The sequence below is a fragment of the Pinus tabuliformis genome, chromosome 6 (genome assembly GCF_031772625.1).
Source record: "Pinus tabuliformis cultivar Carrire ecotype Pingquan chromosome 6, CPIR1, whole genome shotgun sequence".
Lineage (NCBI taxonomy): Eukaryota > Viridiplantae > Streptophyta > Pinopsida > Pinales > Pinaceae > Pinus > Pinus tabuliformis.
In genome coordinates, this window is record NC_142292.1 from 1,040,449,984 (window position 1) to 1,040,471,437 (window position 21,454).

Sequence of the window (21,454 nt, forward strand, 5' to 3'; positions counted from 1 at the left end):
AAACGCCGCCACGCGTATCATGTACGAACACCCCAAAACCATTTTCCCCGGACGGTAACGAGCGTTTGGTTTGCCGGAGGAGGGTGTGCGAACCACGTCGGATCAGCTCAGTGATCTGGACGCATAATCTCCGCCGTTGACTTCCCGAAGATGCATAACCGCCCGTGTCAAATCAGATTTTTGCGTGGATTGAAAGTTCTAAACGTTGACCGCCGTAGAAGAAGATTTATGGAGTTAATGTGTGTCGTAGTTTTTTGGTAGAGGACCTTTAATACGTTATGGGCATGCCTTTAATATAGATATGGGCACATAGTTTTTTTTATAAGTTTTATATATTGTTACGTAAGTTAAAAAAAAAGGGTGTGGTATGTATGGTGGCTGCGCAAAAAGCAGTGTATGTTTTTTTTTGGTGCACAGCAGTGCAGTTCCATTTTGTAATTTTGGAGTGGGGTGGCTACGTAGAGTAGCGTAATGTTTTTTTTTTTCTTTGGTGCACAGCAGAATACCACAGGGGATGTAATTTTTATTATTGTAAAACTGAAGTTTTTTTTTGTAGTTTCTACAGCAGTAGAAAATCTGTGAGAGCAGCAGAGTTGTTTGTGTGAATCCCTCTTTGCACAGAGGATGGAATTTGTATCAGTCTTTCAGTTTTAAATTAATAGAAATGTGTTGTGACTGTGTAATGCTGTGTTCTGAGTGAGTTTTTTTTTAAAAGGTTGTCTGCAAAAGATCCTGGACAGAGTAAACAGAGCATTGTCTCTGTAGTGGTTATTTTATTTGGTTTTGGTATTTTCTCCATCAAAAATACCCAACAGTGGTATCAGAGCTAGTCCAGGCTCTTTGAAGACTCAAAGAAGCTGAAGGAAGGTGTGGTTGCAGCAGTCAAACTTGTCCAGCAGTGAAGGCTCTCCAGCAGTGTGAAGCCTCAGCCAAAGGGATTCAGGTATTCCTCAAAGTTTTTGAGTTACTGTTATAGAGACAGTCAGTTGTTTTAAAAAAAACACAGTCAAGTATTTTGGAGTATAGTTAAGAATGGCAAGCACAAGCATGGGTATGTTCAACACCCAGCTCCCACACTTTAATGGGAAGAACTATGACTACTGGTCTATAACCATGAGAGCTTTGTTCATCGCTCAAGATATATGGGAACTAGTAGAATATGGGTTTGAGGAACCAGCAGATGAAACTGAGTTCAATGCATTAACTCAGGGAGAGAAGGATCAACTGAAACTCAATGAGAAGAAAGGGGAAGAGCACAAAGTGTGCAAATTGAAGAAAGCTCTTTATGGGCTGAAGCAAGCGCCAAGAGCATGGTACAGCAGGATAGATTCATATCTATTGGAGAATGAATTTGACAAATGTGAAGGAGAACCCACAGTCTACATCAAGGAAAAGGATGGTAAGATTTTAATAGTTGTCTTATATGTTGATGATGTGATTTTCACAGGTAATGATGATCAGCTCATTAAGAATTTTAAATCAGTCATGAAGGATGAATTTGAAATGACTGATATGGGTTTCTTGAGATACTTCTTAGGCATAGAAGTAGATCAAAATGAAAAAGGAATTTTTATATCTCAAGCAAGATATGTAAATCAAATTTTGAGCAGATTTAAGATGGAAGAATGCAAGGCAGCTATCACTCCCACAGTGATGGGATTAAAACTCAGCAGAGAGGACAGCAGCAAGGATTTTGATCCTAGCTTGTATAAAAGCATTGTGGGCAGCCTTATGTATTTAACAGCGACTAGGCCTGATTTAATGTATGCTGTTAGTTTAATTTCCAGATTTATGGAGAGGCCAAAGGAGGCACATTGGCAGGCAGCAAAGAGAATTTTGAGGTATGTCAAAGGTACCAAAATGTTTGGAATTCTATATCATGCCTCAGAACATTCAGATTTGGTTGGGTACACAGATAGCGATTGGGCTGGAAGTGTAGATGATCGGAAGAGCACTTCCGGTTATGTTTTTAATATGGGTTCAGGAGCCATTTCATGGGCTTCTAAGAAGCAGTGCATTGTAGCATTGTCTACAGCAGAGGCTGAATATGTGGCAGCTACAGCAGCAGCATGTCAAGCAGTATGGATGAGAAGGATGTTGAGAAGCTTAGGCCAAGAGCAGGCAAAAGCGACAGTGGTCTTTTGTGACAATAGCTCAGCTATTGCTCTGTCAAAGAATTCAGTGTTTCATAAGAGAACGAAACACATTGATACAAGGTTTCACTACATCAGAGAATTAGTGAACAATGGAGAAATTGTCCTCGAACATTGCAGGACCCAGGAACAGGTTGCAGACATCTTGACAAAGCCACTGGTTCAGAAGAGTTTCGAATTTTTGAGAAAATGCTTGGGAATGACTGAACGTGCGGCTGTTAAAATTAAAGGGGAGTGTTAAATTGTAATTTTGAACAGCGCGGTGGTTTTCAGGAAATCCGCCAGGTCTCCCCGCACCACCATTCACCAAAGGTGGTTTCCATATGAAGGGAGCCGCCGCAATCAAACGCCGCCACGCGTATCATGTACGAACACCCCAAAACCATTTTCCCCGGACGGTAACGAGCGTTTGGTTTGCCGGAGGAGGGTGTGCGAACCACGTCGGATCAGCTCAGTGATCTGGACGCATAATCTCCGCCGTTGACTTCCCGAAGATGCATAACCGCCCGTGTCAAATCAGATTTTTGCGTGGATTGAAAGTTCTAAACGTTGACCGCCGTAGAAGAAGATTTATGGAGTTAATGTGTGTCGTAGTTTTTTGGTAGAGGACCTTTAATACGTTATGGGCATGCCTTTAATATAGATATGGGCACATAGTTTTTTTTATAAGTTTTATATATTGTTACGTAAGTTAAAAAAAAGGGTGTGGTATGTATGGTGGCTGCGCAAAAAGCAGTGTATGTTTTTTTTGGTGCACAGCAGTGCAGTTCCATTTTGTAATTTTGGAGTGGGGTGGCTACGTAGAGTAGCGTAATGTTTTTTTTTTCTTTGGTGCACAGCAGAATACCACAGGGGATGTAATTTTTATTATTGTAAAACTGAAGTTTTTTTTTGTAGTTTCTACAGCAGTAGAAAATCTGTGAGAGCAGCAGAGTTGTTTGTGTGAATCCCTCTTTGCACAGAGGATGGAATTTGTATCAGTCTTTCAGTTTTAAATTAATAGAAATGTGTTGTGACTGTGTAATGCTGTGTTCTGAGTGAGTTTTTTTTTAAAAGGTTGTCTGCAAAAGATCCTGGACAGAGTAAACAGAGCATTGTCTCTGTAGTGGTTATTTTATTTGGTTTTGGTATTTTCTCCATCAAAAATACCCAACAAAATTAAACTCCAAAGTTGCCCAGAATGAGGTTGAGGTTGTGCGCCAACTGGACACGCGACAGATTCTAAAGGCACATAACAAAAGATTGGGATTTGCCCTCTCTATGCAAAGGCGGTTAGCGAGACTCTTTCACAAAAAGGCCAGAAGCCATCAAAGCGAAGAGGTTGCAGTAGCATAAATTTTAAGCACCATTTAATAAGTCAATATTGGTAAGTGGTTTATTGTTTTTTCATTTTATTCATGGCGTAAGATCAGTAAGTAACTAGATTACAGATGGAATAAAAAGGAAAAATTATATTCAATAAATAAGATAAAAAAAATAGTAGGCCAATCAATGGTGATTGTTTTCAGGGCCTATATTTTCATAGATCTGAATTTGATCCCAAGTTTAGAAATTAGGAAGTCTCATGTGCAGAGAGAATATGGCCATGGTCGGCCTACGGTTTTATGACCAGCAATATGCATCTCCAGTGATGATTATTAAGCGGTCCATGTATACCTGGTAGCGTACTGTATATGTTTTGTATTTACGTTTAGCTAATTACTTCGTGTAACTTAAATGTAAATACTGGTATTGATGTATGTGTTTTACCTGCAAACTTTTCTTCAGCTACCGTGCTTCTGCACTGCGCCATAAGCAGTTCGATTGAATGAAGTTACATCTTATGCAATCACGTTTATATTATTTGTGAAAATATATGATTGGACATTCATTTCTTTCCATCTTTTCAATTTTTCTCTTAATTTATTCACAGCTGTCTTCTCTGCTTCCTGTGCCATGCTGCTCGGATACCTTTCTTGATTGTGAAGGGTATTCGCATCTTATCTTCCGGAAGCGATATGGTCGGAGATCGTTTTCCGAATTTATATCATGGATCGTGTGAATTTATTATAATGCTAGGGTTCATAATATAAATTAATCACGCCGATCAATTTCGAACACCTGGAATTAAGAGTGGAATCTGGAGCTTTCCATGGCGTGAGCATGATTTTTATGGAATATATTAAGTTCAGTAACAGTGCAGCCTTGGGTAAGAAGGGTGATTTCTACATATTTAATGGGGTTACACTCAATTTGTAACACATCAACCCTTAATATATACAATATGGTCGATTCCTTCATATCATGGAGAGCTTTAAGAGTATATTCTATTACCATCTATTTTAAGCCCCATGGGTTCTAATCAAGTGAATATCAAAGACCCATGCTATAAATCAATATTAAGTTATTGTTTTTACATCTTGTTTACTGAATGAAAATAAAATAATATTTCATAAATAAAATGTAAACATAACAAGTGTCATTAATTTAATATTTCGCAACCAATATATTATAGGCCATTAACCCATTAATAAGTTGCCAGTATATATCAGCCATTAAATTATATACTTGCCAAAATCAAACCAATAAAATATATTGCTGACCAACATTAATAGGCGAATGACCCATGATATAAGTCTTGCCTTAATATTTATCAAGCTTTACACTAAAACTAATGTAAGTCAGGGCGAGTCCCACGGGAAATGGGAAGGAAGTCGGTGGAAAAGTGATGAGCTTGACATATTAATTAATGCCACTAATTCTATTCTGTTGCTACGCGTGAACAGTGACCTAGATAGCAAATAGTCCACTAATCAATGCCACCAACTCTATTAGGTTGTTTCGCGTGAGTAGTGACCTAGATAGATGGTAAATGGTCCCATTGAGTGTAGACATATGCATCTCGCTGCCAGTTGTAGACATAGACATAGACATATTAAATTATTTCTTGTCTTCTTGGGGGATCAATTGCAGAGTGTTTGTATACAACAAACCAGGATGCAAAACATTCATCCTTACTATAACTTTTAGTAATAAATCAATATGTACTTACCTGTAGGCCAACATATTTATGTACACATTTGCATTCATTCTTACTGTATCTTTTAGTAATAAATCAATATGTACTTACCTGCAGGCCAACATATTTATGTACACATTTATTATGGCTAGTTTGCAATCAGCAGTCTGTAACTACAGGTATAGTTTTGGAAATGAGTTAAATTGAACATTATTTTAATTATTTTAAATTGAGTAAAAATAGTTATTAAGGTAAGGAAAAAGTTTCCTATCTGTTCACTTTAAGATCGATCAAAGAATATATTCATTAATAAATTATTTTCTCTTTACCAAACATTTACTTAATACCTAATGTTTAATATTTATCATAAAAAACCCATAACTTTATATTTAACATAAATTTGTATGAATTATCGTGTGACCCTCACCGCAAGGGATTTCCACAATTTGAGCAAAGATATGAATTAATTACTCGATCATTGATGCAGACTTTCTATTGTTTAGAGCACGCTATTGGTTTGCCATTCATTGAAAAGAGAGAGGGTGTGATGCATCCCAGTCTGTGTAGGGAAAACCCCGAAATATGGCCCCAAATTGTGGTACTTTGAGCATGCGTATCCTAAAATTTATTCTTTATTGCTTTCTTACTGGCAAGCATAAGAAAGCAAGACCATTTGCTAGCTGCCTGAAACTTATTTTTATTTTTGCTGGCAAGCCGAAGAAAACAAATAAATTTGCGAGCTCTGTGTTCTGTATGAATACAAATGAATTTATTGATTTGTATATCCCAAACAGCTTCCGCAACTTCCTATTCCTATGCTATGTTCTGTTTAGTGGTGTTTGAATATTTTTATTTTTGAGAATGATGACGGTAAAGCATCATGGGAAATGGGAAATTCCTAAATATTCTGAAAACTAAATCCGTATTTAGCCTCATTTAACTATCAAAGTTAAATAGTTGACTTTGTTTATATTTATTTTATTTTATTTTAGTATGTTTTAAAATTTACATTCTAAAATATTTTGAAAATAATTTTTCAAAATAGAAATTAGCATCTTTTAAAAGAGTAAATTTATCTATTTAGTTAATAATACATGATTTAATAATAATGCAATTTATAAGGTATTTTATGAATCTATAAAGTATATGTGATTGTAAAACTAAATTAATATATATATATATATATATAAAAAGCACAAATTAAATATATAAAAGTAAAGTACTTTAACTTTTAGATTTCTGTGATTGTTGATCTTAATGTATTCTAAATTACACAAACCAATCAATCAATCAATGTAATTTTTCACTCAATCAATGTAACGACCTTCACAACTGTCGCTCTTTTAACAAGGCCCAAACTCAATGAAGTGATGTCACTCTTTTAACAAGACCCAAACTCAATGAAGTGAAGAAGATTAGGCCACACAAAAATATTAAAATCACACCAACCTATAATTTATAGTACCCAAAAATAATATAATATATAGTACCCAAAAATATATTACAATCACATTTCCAACCTATCAATCTCAATGTGGTAGATAGGTTCCTTAACTTGAAACAGACCCAAACCTTATTTGATTATGTTGTACAACATACCCAAACCTTAACCTTGAAACATACCCAAACCTTATTTGATTATGGTGTGCAACATACCCAAACCTTATTTGATTATGGTGTGCAGGGGTTTTACTACCACCTTTTTCCCTTGGCTATTGTAACCACACTCCATATTGGCACCCCCTCTTCAAGGATCTACTACCACCTTCAACCCTTGATGATTCTAATCACACTTGGAAATGACATGTTACAATGAACCTGAATGAATAGTATAAGGAGCGAGACACAATTTAAACTTAAGTACCCTTAGTTGGCTCAATACACTTCCAACACCTTAGTCCACTTAGAGCAAGTTAGAGAAATATTAATCTACTCAACCAACAACAAAATGCAAATCAAAAGTTACAACATAACAATGGTAAACCTCAAAACAGTGCCTCATGAGCCAACCAACCCCATCAATGCGAAAAGAATATAATAGCTTCCTCATATTTGGACATTGGCCCGCACCCTTCATGTAAAGGTGAAATCGGGCTTGAAGATGAATTTACAAGTGCCAAGAACAATGTAAAAGTAAGTTATAGAACTTTTATTTCTACCTTTTTACTCCAATGAACTTTGGAGGTTGTTTTCACAGAGTTTTCCCTTCCCCATGGGTTCCATATGTTGGTTATCCTCATTGAGACATGGGCACTTCCCTTCAGTAAATTTTCTATCTATCAATAAATGTCGCAACCTAAAATAGGTTAGTTCATCCAAGGTACCAACCTATATGCAACATTATCATCACAATCCATAACATCATAATATAAGTACATTAATGACATGTTATCTAACAAATGAAAACAATATCAACTACATCATCATCAGAAGCAATCATGTTAAATTAAGGATTGCCAATGTCACATAAGAACATCTATTGTAAATGACTTATTGATAAGAAAAACAGTACTGTTCGTTGCAATTAAACATTCACGTAAAATGTCTAGGTCTAACATAATAAATTATTAGTAAAAGAAAACAACAATGTGATTATAAGTCCAAAACACTATTTCCTAATAGTTAAAGATTAAATCATCAATCTAACATTGGCATATTACAATCCTCCCTCACTAACAAAGGGTTATGATCTAAAGCTATGTAATCATCAAACAAATGAGGGTGAAACTTTTTTAATTTTTATTCCAATTTCCATGTGTTCTCATCCTTTAAGTAGTGTTTCCCATGGACCTTGACCCAATTTATTACTCCATTACACAAATGCTATTGTTTTGTTTTTTTTTTTTTTTTTTTTTTTTTAAATGATTGGAAAGGTTTTAGTGAAAAACTTTCTAATTTTCTTCTTTTGTATAACATCAAATTCCAATGCATGAATAGAGTTAGGTACATATTTTAAAGAAAAAATACATGAAAAACTTCAAGGATAAGATCTTAAAGGTCCACAACATTTAGGTGCCAACTTCTTTCATTTACTTAGGAGCAAATAACATTTTTTTGGCTTAACTCTAAGAAACAACTTTTTCTCCAACCTAAAAACTTCAATTTGATCTTATTTTGTTGAGATAACTCTTTTGTTAGTCCTAAGCAATCTTTAAATTTTGTTAAACTCAATTCACTATATTTTTCATTTCTTCCATAATATAGGTTCAAGTAGGGCTTCAACACATAATCAATGAAGAAACTACATTAGGGAAAACACATCACATACATAACACAAGAAAGAAGAGATAATTTAGGGAAGTATATCCAATTGATTCCTTATTCATCCTTCAAGAGTATTTATGCATTAGGAAGAGGTTGGAGCAATTGTACCCACTCCAATTAATCATTCATTAAGTGTTATTTATTACATAATAATTTACTACATTTATATTTATATATTCATTTATTCTATTGTCTAATGTGTGATGGTTTTAGAAGGCCTAAGAGGCCTCCCAACATTTTCCCCTACCTCAAATCCTTATTTGTCCCAAGCAAATGTGCAACAACATATTGGATCTCTACTCCTATAGAAGTATCGTTATTGCAAATCAACCACATTGCATACTAGTTGGCATAGGTAAATCAATAACAACATCCACTAGCTATATAGGAAATTGCACATATATGAGGCTCTATTGTGGCATGTTACTTTTTAGCCTCCATCTTTGATTTGGTAGGTGCCTCTATAGTTAGTGAGCCTCCAATGCTTGATTGCCTCACCCAACAATGGTCCTCTCGACTCTCTTGTTACACCACCATGCCTTCAAATTAGTTCTTGGTTTGTCCTATGTTCATATTTCCCTTGTTGAACACGCTGTAGTGGAGCCCATGCTTCAACAAACCTACAATTTCTTTTCTTTATGTCTTTCAAGGTTGCAACCCAAGGAAATATTCTATAACTCTTATACCAATAGGCTCAATCAATTCAATCTATCTTGTGTCATCATCTTGTATTTTAAGCTCATTATGTGTGTATTCATCTAATGTACAATTCTTGAATGTCTACTTCTCTTGAAATCAATATTTTCTACAAATGCTCTATCAAGTATTACAAAAATTTCTCAATCAATGCTTAATCTTTCAATCAAGTGATCTCTGTATACTCACTACTCACTAAAAATATTCTCTGATGCTCTACAAATTCTTCAATATCTATCTTCTGAACATGTTACTATTGATCATGGATTATTTTATGGAGTTTGTATTTTATGTTAGATGAAGAAAAACTTGACTGACTCAAGTAGGACTCTGCGTGATCATGACTTGACTGACTCAACTAAGACATAACATACTCTAGTATCACTCTCTAACTAACACATAAATACACAAGATACTTTGTCAATACTAGACTTTTAAAATGCAAATAAGATTCCATTAATTGGGTATCAACCAACGTCGATAAGAAAGTGATATCATTGTTTAGGCATCAACTTTCATTATATTAGTGGAGAGAACCATCTAGCTTTAACTAAAAATTTACAATAAATCTTGACTCAATAAGACTCAGTTAATCTAACTCAATTAGCAACATTGATTTTTTATTTTTTGAATAAAATTTGTTAGGGTGAGCTCTGAACTAGATTGTGTCCTTAAAGTTACTTTGATATGATTTGGACTCCATATAATTTACGATGGCTCCATATTTCTTTTTACATTGGTGATGGTATATAATTGACATACAACAAAAACATTCATACTAATGCTTTCTCTTATAAAATTCACGTTGTTGGAAATGTAATAATCCTTAATGATTATCTACAATTGTATTATTTGATTGAGAGGAAGGCTAAAAGCTACAAGTGAACATGAAACGCCATAGGGAATATAAGAGAGCTCTTGGAAGATGAAAACAAGGGTCATAAACATTATATTTATGTTTATGATCATTTGAATATGCATAATATTCTCTACTCGTGTGAGTCTAATAGTGATCTCAAAGTGCACATCGTTTCCCTTCTTAATTGTGTGATAACCACAAAAATACCATAGGGAATGTAAGAGAGCTCTTGGAAGATGAAACCAAGAGTCATAAACATTATCTCTATGTTTATGGTGATATGAATGAATAATATTCTCTAGTTGTGTGAGTCTAACAGTGATATTAAAGCGCATGCAGGGTCCTCTTTTGTTCCAACAGTTTCTTCATTGTCATTTTTGAGGAGGATGTGGATTAACAGAATGCTCTTTCCAAGGGGCCCTGGTTTTGGGGAAAAGTTGGGCTCTTCCTAACCCCTTGGTTCCCAAAATTTTATCCCTCCACAACTGTGATCACAAAGCCACCTATTTGGGTTAGGTTCCCGAATTTTCCGGCCCATCTATGGCATTCTTCAGTGTTTTTAGGTATTGGAAACACCTTGGGTCATTTTCTAAAAGAAGATCCCTCATGAGGCCAATGTGGAGTCTTCACCTATGGCATGATTTGCGTAGAAATCAACATCAACAAAAGATTTCCTAACAAAATTAACTTAAAAAGAGGTGATTTTCACTAGATCAAGCAGTTGGACTACAAGAACACTATTTTTCGTTGTCAACTTTTCAATCAGACATGTCATCTTCAGAACTCTTGTTCTAAAAAACCAATGAAACGGAAGCCCAAATCTAAAAAAAGACTATAAAGTTGTCATCATTCTGTCTCGGTCAAAAATCGGCCTCCAAGGGAATCTTTTAGATTCCACAAGATTCTCCAAAGGTTCCTTATTGCTAGATGCCCAAATTTCTCCCACTTGGATCATATAATAGACCGCACCATTGTGTTCCATGGGAAAATTTTAGTTATTTTAAGTATAAAGTTGGCATATTTCTGTCACAATGAAAACCACCCCCCTGAGAATCTCAAAGATTCCTCACAAGCATCAAAAAGACTATAAGAATATCCATGTAAAATTTTCCTCTATCTCGGAATCTGTGTCACATGGTTCCAACTCCGGTTCCACTCGGAACTCCATGTCAAGGTTTCGAATGACTATGCTTGGCCTGCGCTCCTTTGTTTTTGGCCGAATGGCATATGAAGGGTTAAATAAGATTTTATGGGCAGATTAAACAATGAACGGGGTCATTGGCCTGTTAGTAATGTGCTATGTTTACACGGTGGAGACCCTGGGTCAAACCTCGCCCTCGCCATAATATATTTTATAACCGAACCGTTTGTGTTGGCGGATAACAATTTAAACTTGGCACATTGGTAACAATTGGCATGTTTTATGTTAACTTTTGTTGGTTTATAACATATGCGTTGGCGCTGTGATAAATGGGGTCATCCATTTGGGGCCAACCCACGTGGTTCGAGCGGGTTCAAATCCCGTCGGCCTGGCGTATGTGGTAGCACCACTTGTAATGCGGTTGTAATGTGTATTGTCGCTGATATATATTGAGTTGGGGGGGTGGTGAGGTTTGACCACCTGCCACCCCATTAATACATTTTTTGGTTTAATGATGTCGGGGGTGGCACCTTATTTTGATTTTTTTTATTTTTAATAAAACAACTAGCCATTTTTTTTACCGGTTTTTAAGGGTCACTGGAGAAATTAAGTAGGCAAAAAATTCACCTGTTCCGGTGGTCGGGTTCTGTGCGCTATGTCTCTGCCAAATTTTTGCCTCGTTAAGGCTGCCACTTGGAAAATTTTGACCAGAACTTTCACTAGTTATTACTTGAGCATACGAACTCGGATTTGAGTGGTGTTTGCACTGTTGGAATCAAGTCGACGAGAACTATGATCTCATCCTAGTTTCACGTCAATCCGATGACTTTGATTTTTGAGCTATGCTGGATCCACTTCTGAATTTGAGCTTGTATGAAGCCACATGGATCATTCCTCACCACTAAGGATCTTTTGGTCCTCCAAAAAATAAACATAATCTACAACTATTGTGTTACATTGTCTGCACCACAAGTGTCCTGATAGGTCACCATTCCTTCTCCTTCACCCTTGTCCTTTTGGAGCCATAAGTGATGAGCTGACACCTACATCCTCTGAAAACCTATATATTTTCAAATTACATGCTCAATTACATGACCAATCATGACCCAAGAATCCCCATACTTGCCAAGAGTTTATAAGACACTCTTTTTGGTCAAGTTTACATCAAAATAGAATTCAATATCTCAGCTATCAATAGAAGGCCAAAACATCAGTGTTGCTTTAATAAGTGATGGAAAATGCATCATCGCTTTTACAATTTATATTGCAACACGTGATATAGAAAATGCGGCCATGACAAGCTACCATATCTAAAGAACCATCTCTCATTCATGAAAGTGAATGCATCATCTCCATGTAGCGGATTCACTTATTGAACAACTTTTCCAATTGGTTCCTACATGGGCAATTTTCCTTAAGATGATGCTCTGGATGGAGCCTCCAACACATGTCTCTTTGATGTCCACCTCTGTTGCAATGACTGGAAAAATTCTTCTTCCTCTGGACCTGCTTAATTTGCTTCCTTACCTAATGTGGAGAAGGCCTTTCACGCCTCATCCTCTTTCTTGTTTCCATTCTCTTCCAGCACTCAGCAACCACATGATTATGTAAACCACAAAAACTGTAGAATTTTCACCTGTAGATCAAATGATATATGCAATGTCCTAAAGCATAATACTAGATCTACTTCTACCATAAACTTTGCGGAAGCTTAAACAGATATGAGCATCATCAACCAAGAACAAATATAAATGAGTTGAAGGAATCAATCACACATAACACAGAAGATATAACCCGGGGAAATCCTCAGCCTAAAACCCCAACTCTGTATTATCATACAAGTGGATATATAGCCAGTATTACAAAAAGAATCAGCTCAAAAGCTATCATGCTCTCTCTGTAATACCTCTGCTACTCATAGACAGTCAAAGGCCTCTATCTAACCTATGGTCTGCCCTCCAAGCCTCCTATTTCTTTGCGCAATTTTGATTGGGGTCCAGTGTAGCCACTTGTGTGAATTGGCCTCTTCACACACTCACTAACCTCTGATCCAACTACGCAGTCAAGATAAATCCTCATCATGGATGAGCTTCCTTTATAGGAAAAATATTCATCCAACTGATAGTACATTGTCCCTTCTCTGATCTCAACTGGGTCTCTGTCTGAATTGACATGCATGAGTTATTCATGAGAGAATCTTCAGTTATCTGAAGTGCGGCAGTTATATGCAAGCAAGCATTAACTAACTGAACTTACTTAATTTAAACAAACAGTTTAAATCAATTATAACTGGACTTGACTCAGTTAACTGAGCCAACTAATTACTACTCAATATAGAACTCATCCTTATCTCTTTAACTGATGGATAAATTCATCAATTAATAGATAAATTGTTGCATGTCCTCACATAGACTTCATGTTTGATTTTTCACAACTAATTAACTCATGGAGAATTAATTAATTTATTTTCAAACAGCTGTGAAGTTCAAATTCGAATTTTACTTCCTATTTTTATTCCAGGGACTAACTAAAATAGGAATCCATCCTGAATTGCTAAAAATAGAATGTCATTTTTAGCACTTCCATTTTTCATTCCTTGTTGCTCAATCCAGCACTGGTACCCAAACCGCTATTTTTAGCAGTGCTATTTTTAGCACTTCTATTTTTAGCAATTTCTTGTTGCCATTTTCAACAAAGACTACATGGTTTTCTACACCATAATTTTTGTTCATCATTAACATGATTGTAATCAAAATGAACTTTAGAATACTGAGACTTGTTATACCTCTCTTGATTGTTTCTGGTGTAATTTTGACATTGAGAGCTTGCCTTAGCTCTCCCTTTGCGATGTGCACTATCATGGGAGGATGGTGATGTGTTCCTATCATTCTCTTTCCTCGACAGTTTCAACAATTTCTTGGAAGACTTTGAAATCTTTGAGCACTCTCCTTCAATGTATCCCAAACCTGCGAATCAAGATCTTTGTACAACCTCCAATGGATGAGCCATCCCTTGGCCATTAACACCAAGTCCTCCTCCTTTATACCCCATCTTGGTAAGGAGTCTCATGCTAGTTCCTAAAATGGGTACCTCCATGTTTCCAACAAAAATAGTGTCATGTGAAAAGAAACTGAAGAATGATCAACATTGTTTACGTCAACCATTGATTCTAAAAAAGGTGATGATGGCTTCACTAAGCCTTCGTTGTGCTTCAATTTTTCCAAGGCCTCTTTCGTGGCTCGTAATTGAAGTTGTAATCTTTTCTTCTCCTCTTTATCCTATCATAGAAGTCTCCTCAATTCAACATTTTTTGCTTGAAGGCTCTAATTGATCTCCTCATGTGAATGATGAGAAGACGATGAAGAAAATAAATATACACTCGAGGGGGTAGATGGAACATCGTCGTCTTCTCTTTCTTTCTCCTGTTCCTCTCTTTCCATCTTCTCCTCATAATCTGCATACATTATGTCCACCATTTTTTACATATTGTAGAAGGCCTCATACAAATCTCTGTCATCCTTCATTTTCTTTCTTGTTGCACATTCAATCGTTCACACTCACAATTCACATCAGTGAGAAGACTGCTCTGATACCAAACTTGATCTGGATCTCTTCAGATACTAGAATTAACCAAGATTTTTTACTTCTGTGATGTTAGCATAATTTCATTCAAAAAAGCATGAAAATCCACATGTGCATACTGAAAGAATTTGAAACATAATGACAAACATCAAATCAAGAACACAAACACATTGATAACGAAGTTCACCCAGTGTGCGTTACGTCTCCGGGCCTTGGTTTCAAGCGTGAGGAGGTCGCTTCATTAATGTTGCAAGATGATGATGAATACATAGTACATTATTTTTCATTACAAGGATGAATACCCTCAACCAAAGTGGCATGTCTCTCCACGAGACGTTCTTAGGAACTCTCACTCATATGGGCAGATTCCCTCAACAAGAGTGACATGTCTCTCCACGAGACATTGATCCATTGTTGAATGTTAGTTTTGCTGTGTTAATTTCAACTTCAGAATTTAAAAACAAATGCTTATCAATTGCTTCATGTGCATTGGTTTCCTTATGGTGTTTGTGAATGAAAACAGGTAAATTGCCAAGTTTTATGTTAGGTTCATGAGAAAAATAGCATAAAAATAAAGTATTGAACAATAGCAATCAAATGTAACGCAAACCATCAAAATGAACACTTAACATGGTGTTTTGATGAAGGAGTTCACCCCTCCTAGGTTACATCTCCTTGGTCCAGCTTCCATGGCTTGGGCCTCTGTATTAGCTCAATAATGGAAAAAGTGTTGTTTACAATGTTGTAGTTCTCCTGAAACCTACTTCAATGAGCTTAGAACCTCAAATTCATCTATGAACACCTTTTCCTAATCCCAATTTGGTCGAATTTTGCAAAAGTTATGATAGAAACAGTTTTCCCTAGGAAAACTCTAAAACTGGAGGAACTCCAGTTAGTTCTGCCAAAACTGGAGGAATCTCCTGATTTGTTGGATCTGCTAACTTCTCCACCAAGTTTAATTGTATTTTAATTATGGATAGGCACAATTAATTGCGCGTTAATTGGAGGTTAGCGCTAATTGCGCAGTTAATGGATAAACTGTTAGCATTAAATGTAGTAGTGTTCACATATGGTGGCGGTAAATGGTTGTGGTTACCGTTTAGTTGGTGCGGTTTTATTGCATAACCATTAACCGTTAAGCACTGTATTTTTTGGTGGTGTTCACATGGGAGGGGACTAGCCCGCAAGCTGGCTCCCTCCTCCCCCTAACCGCCAAGACATAACACTTTATGTATAACATACGACCATTGTATATTAAGAACTAACATGGTGGTAGAACGGTAAGGTGTGAGATTTATACGGGCAAGGTCATGGGGTTCGACTCCGCTGACCTGCCCATTATTTTTCCACTGCGCACAATTCACATTGGTCCTTTGGGGAGGGACACGTAGCGGCCTCCGAGCTTGCCACTTGTCCCCTCCTCATTGGTCCACCTCCGACCAGTAAAAACATGTCATATCACCAACTTGCAAACCAATAAAAACATGACACTTGGCGAAACCTGATTGGACATTGACCAATTCGTTGACTTTCCCAGTCACCTACCACATCAGCAGTATGGACTGCTAACTGTGCAGTGATTGTACTTTTTTTTGCAAAAAATTCCTCTGTTTGGCAAAGCGGACAGAACGTGATATCTTCCTCATACGAACTCGGTTTTGAGTGAAATGAGTTGCATCAAGATCGTATCGCCGAGACAGACGTGGTCGTTCAGGTTTTGAGTGATTATCAGAACTTTGATTTTTGAGCTAAATACTGAGCACCTGATCAGATGCCCTCCCGTTGGAACTCTCACTCAAATTGGTACTCCTTTAGCATGACAAGCTAATAAAATCTCACATGACGTGGCATACAAGTATCCCTAAACATAATGGTAATCAGGGATCTCAACAACAAAAACATCATCTCAACAAATCAAAAGAAAAACATGACATAACTGCATCATATACCTCCACTTTCAGGGATGGCCAAAAAATGAAAATCTATGTTGTTGAAATGGACACCATTGCTGAATTCATGGCACGAAATCATGTCAAACGACTATAAACTTTTCCCCTTTTTGACACCGTCAAATTCTGGACCCTCGGGAATCTTGAAGATTCCCCCAAAGATTCCTTCTTGAAGATGGCCAAAAAATCCACTGCTCAGATAAATATTCTGAGTACACCACTGTGATCACTGCAAAATTCTATGAAAAATGACTATAAAGTTGTCATCATTCTATCTCATTCAAAAATTGGCCTCCAAGGGAATCTTTTAGATTCCACAAGATTCTCCAAGGATTCCTTGCTACTAGATGCCCAAATTTCTACCACTCAGATGATAAAACAGACCACAACATTGTGTTCCCTATGAAATTCTGGTTCTTTTAAGTATAAATTTGGCATATTTTTGTCATAATGAAAAATCACCCTCTTGGGAATCTCAAAGATTCCTCACAAGCATCAAAAAGATTTTATAAGAATATCCCTATAAAATGTTCCTCTGTCTTGGAATCTGTGTCACATGGTTCCAACTCTGGTTCCTCTCGGAACTCCATGTCAAGGTTCCGAACTACTATGCTTGGCCTCAGCTCCTTCGTTTTTGTTCGAATGTCGTATGAAGGGTTAAATAAGATTCGATGGGTAGATTAAACAATGAACTGGGTCATTGGCCCGTTGGTAATGCACTATGTTTACATGGCGGAGGCCTGGGGTCAAACACCACCCCTACCACAATATATTTTATAACAAATGCACTGGCAAGACTTAATGTTTTGTGTTGGCGAATAACGGTTTAAACTTGGTGTATTTTATGTTAATTTTTGTCAGTTTATAACATATGCACTGGCAGCGTGATAAATGAGGCCGCCCGTTGGAGGTTGGCACATGTGAGTCGGATGGGCTCAACTCCTGCTGGCCCTGGCATAAGTGGTAGTGCCACTTGTAATGTGGTTGTAATGTGTATCGTTGCCTATATAAATTGAGTTGGGGGGTCGCGGGGTTTGACTCCCTGCCACCCCATTTATATGTTGTTTGGTTTAACAATGCCACGGGTGGTGGCCCGCCACCCCTATTTTGATTTTTTTTTGTTTTTTTAATAAAACAACTAGCCAATTTTTTTGACCGATTTTTTAAGGGTCACTTGTGAAATTAAGTAGGCAACAAATTCGTCTGTTTCAGTGGCCAGGTTCCATGCGTCGGGTCGATGCCAAATTGCTGCCTCGTTAAGACTGCACTTGGCCAAGTTTGATCAGAACTTTGACTAGCTATAACTTGAGCATACAAACTTGGATTTGAGTGGAATTTGCACCGTTAGAATCAGGGCAACAAGCAGTACGATCTGGTCATGGTTTCAGATCAATTTGATGACTTTGATTTTTTAGCTATTCTGAAGCCACTTATGAATCTTATCTTGTATGGAGCCACGTGGATCATTAGAGTATGCCTTGGAAGGCAACTCAAATTTCATTACATGGAAGGATCGCATGGAGACGGTGCTTGATGAAAATAGATTGTTGGAATATGTCAAGGCAAATATTCTAAAACCAGGATCAGTTGATGCATGGAACCTAGCCCAATGGAAGAAAGATGTAGCCAAGGCAAGGAGAATAATCTTGGAGGGAGTGTGAGACCACATTGTCCCAAATCTCCATAGGAAAGAAACTCCTTTCACAATGTGGAAGGCACTGACATATGTATTCAAGAATAGCAGTAACCATAGGAAACTGGCCCTCAAAGACAAACTTTGAAATATGAATATGTAAAAGAATGATACTATTCCAAAGTATCTCGCCACCTTTACACAAGTTCGAGACAAGCTTGGAGGGGTCAGTGTGAATGTTTCAAAAGATGACCTGGTGATCCTAGCTCTTCTAGGCCTTCCCAAAAGTTGGCATAGCTACCAGGACTCAGTGAATGGGAGGGATAAATTACCGAATTGGGAATGCTTATGGTCTAATTTCGTACAAGAAGAGATAAGGAAAAATACCAAATATAGAATTTCATCCAAGGGAGAGGATGAAGAAAATTTTGCATTGGTTGGAAATAGAAAGAAGGGAAAAGGGAAGAAGTCTTAAACAAAGCTAGAATCCAGCCAAAGGGACAAGAGAAAGACTTGTCCAAAATAAAACACTTCAATTGTCATGAATTCAAGCACTATGCTACAAAGTGTCCACACAAAAATTCTAGCAAGAAGAACTCAGGAGGAGCAGCAAGTAAAGCTTTGGCTTCACAATTTGAGCTAGACTTCACCCTTATCGCATGCATGATCAACACTGTGATGGGGAGTTTGTGGTATGTGGACCGAGGTGCTTTGTTCCACATGAGAGGGTGTAGAGAGTTTTTCAGTGACCTGGAGGAGAAAGATCTCCATATTCATATTGATCTTAGGGACGACGAAAGGTACAGTTCTACCAGGACTAGTACAGTAATCTTTAAGAGGGACTCAAGATCCCCTCTTCACCTCAGATATATCATGGTTTTTCCAGGCCTAAAGAAGAACCTCATCTCTATAGTAGTTTTGGAAGACTATAGTTATGATGTGATCTTTAGTAAAGATAAATCCTTTCTAAGTCACATAGCCACTAGATAGGTGAAGTCGATCGGGATTCGTGTGAAGACCCTGTATAAACCTGATGTGGAAGATTTTTTTGCATTAAGTAGTATGGAAGAGAAAGTGCAAAGTCACGATGTCAGTTAACTCTGGCACAGGAGATTGAACCATTTGTATCATGGAACCCTGAAAATTATGCAACAAATAACCACTGGCCTCCCTAAAGGAGCACTTGAGCAGCAGGATGTCTATTAAGGTTGTACCTTGGGGAAGTATGCAAAATCTGCATTCCATGATCGAGATAGCAAAGCACATGAAGTCTTAGAAAGATTCCACTCTAATGTTTTTGGACCTTTCTCGACAACCTCCACTACCAGACATAAATACTTTATTATTTTTATTGATGATTTCTCAAGAAAGTATTGGATCTTCTTCATGCGGAACAAGGATGAGACATTCTCAAATTTTGTAGAATTCAAGGCACTAGTTGAGAAAGAGACTAACAAAAAGGTGAAGGCTCTTATGAGTGACAATGGAGGTGAATATGTTCCAAATGACTTCAAGGATTTATATGTGAAAGAAGGCATTCAAAGAGAGCTGGCAAAACCCCACAACCTGCAACTGAATGGGGTAGTTGAGAGAAAGAACCAGATCATTGTTGGAGCTGCTAGAGTTATGTTACATGACCAAGGCCCACCACTAGATTTATGGGCAGAGGCATGTAACACAACAATCTACTTGCAGAACCGGAGTCCTCATCGAATTCTTGGTATGATTACATGGAGGAGGATTTCTCGAGGAGAAAGTCAGATGTGTCTCATTTCAGAATTTTGGAGCCTTTGTTTATTTCCATGTCTCCAAATATTTGAGGAAGAAACTTGAGCCAACACTAGATTACGGGGTTTTGTGGTTTACACTGAAACTCCACACAATTACCATGAGTGATTACCTTCCATTAGAATGATAGTTGTGCGAAGGGATGTAAATGTTGATGAGGAGAAATCGATGTGATCTCTCTTGAGAGGGAGCTTCAGATCCCACCAAAAGAGGATCTTTTAGCTCCAAAGCAGGACCCTCAGGAAGTTGTGGAGCAGCCACAAATGGAGGAACAAAGAGGAGGAATATTGGAGACATCCACTCAAGCATAAACATCCACAATAGGTAGAAAAACAAGTTACCAGGGAAGCTGATAGTTAGTCCTTCAATGTGAGGGAGAATGTGGGAGCTCCTTCAAAATTCTGCAGGCAAAGGAGGTCACCTGAGAGGTACATTAGCTACATGGCTCTAATTACTGAGCTTGTAGAGACTAAGCCATCCTCTTTTGAGGAAGCATTTGAGAAACCTATTTGGGTTGATGCCATGGTGGAATAATATGAATCCATAATGACGAACAATGTTTTAGAAGTGGTCCCAAGGCCAATAGATAAATGATTTGTGGGTTCGAGATGGATCTTGAAAGTTAAGCATGAAGCAAACGAAAGCATAAAGAAGTATAAGGCTGGATTTGCGACCAAAGGATTCTCTCAAGTTGAGGAAATTGACTATGAGGAAACCTTTGCTCCTGTAGAAAGGTATTCATCCATTAGATCAATTTTGGCACTAGTTGTGCAGATGGGGTGGAAGATCCTCCAAATGGATGTAAAAAAAAATATATCAATGGTGTTATTGAGGAAGAAGTGTACACCAAGAAACCAGAAGGTTTTGAGACATTTTATTGAGAGTCTCATATGTGCAGACTCAAGTGAGGATTATAGGTCTTAGACAGGCACCCTGAGCTTGGTACACTTGGATCGACAGTTATCTCATTGGATTGGGCTTCACCAAAAGTGAAGTGGATGCGAACCTCTATCAAATTTTGATAGAAGGTAAATTTCTTATCATTGTTTATATGTTGATGATTTAATATTGGCAGGTAACGAATAATTGATCAACTCTTGCAAGGAGAACCTTACAAGGGAATTTAATATGAAGGACATGGGTCTCATGCATTACTTCCTCGAGTTGGAATTATGGCAAGGCGATGGGGAATTGTTTGTGTCTCAAGGAAAGTATGTTAATGAGATACGCATAGATTTCACATGGAGAGTTGTAAGCCCATGGAAACACCTCTAGCAACCAACTGGAGGAAGGAGAATGCCGCTTCAGGTGCAGAGGTTTATTCTACCATTTACCGACAACTAGTTGGTTCATTGATATATCTTGTGAACACATGACCAGATATGTGTTAT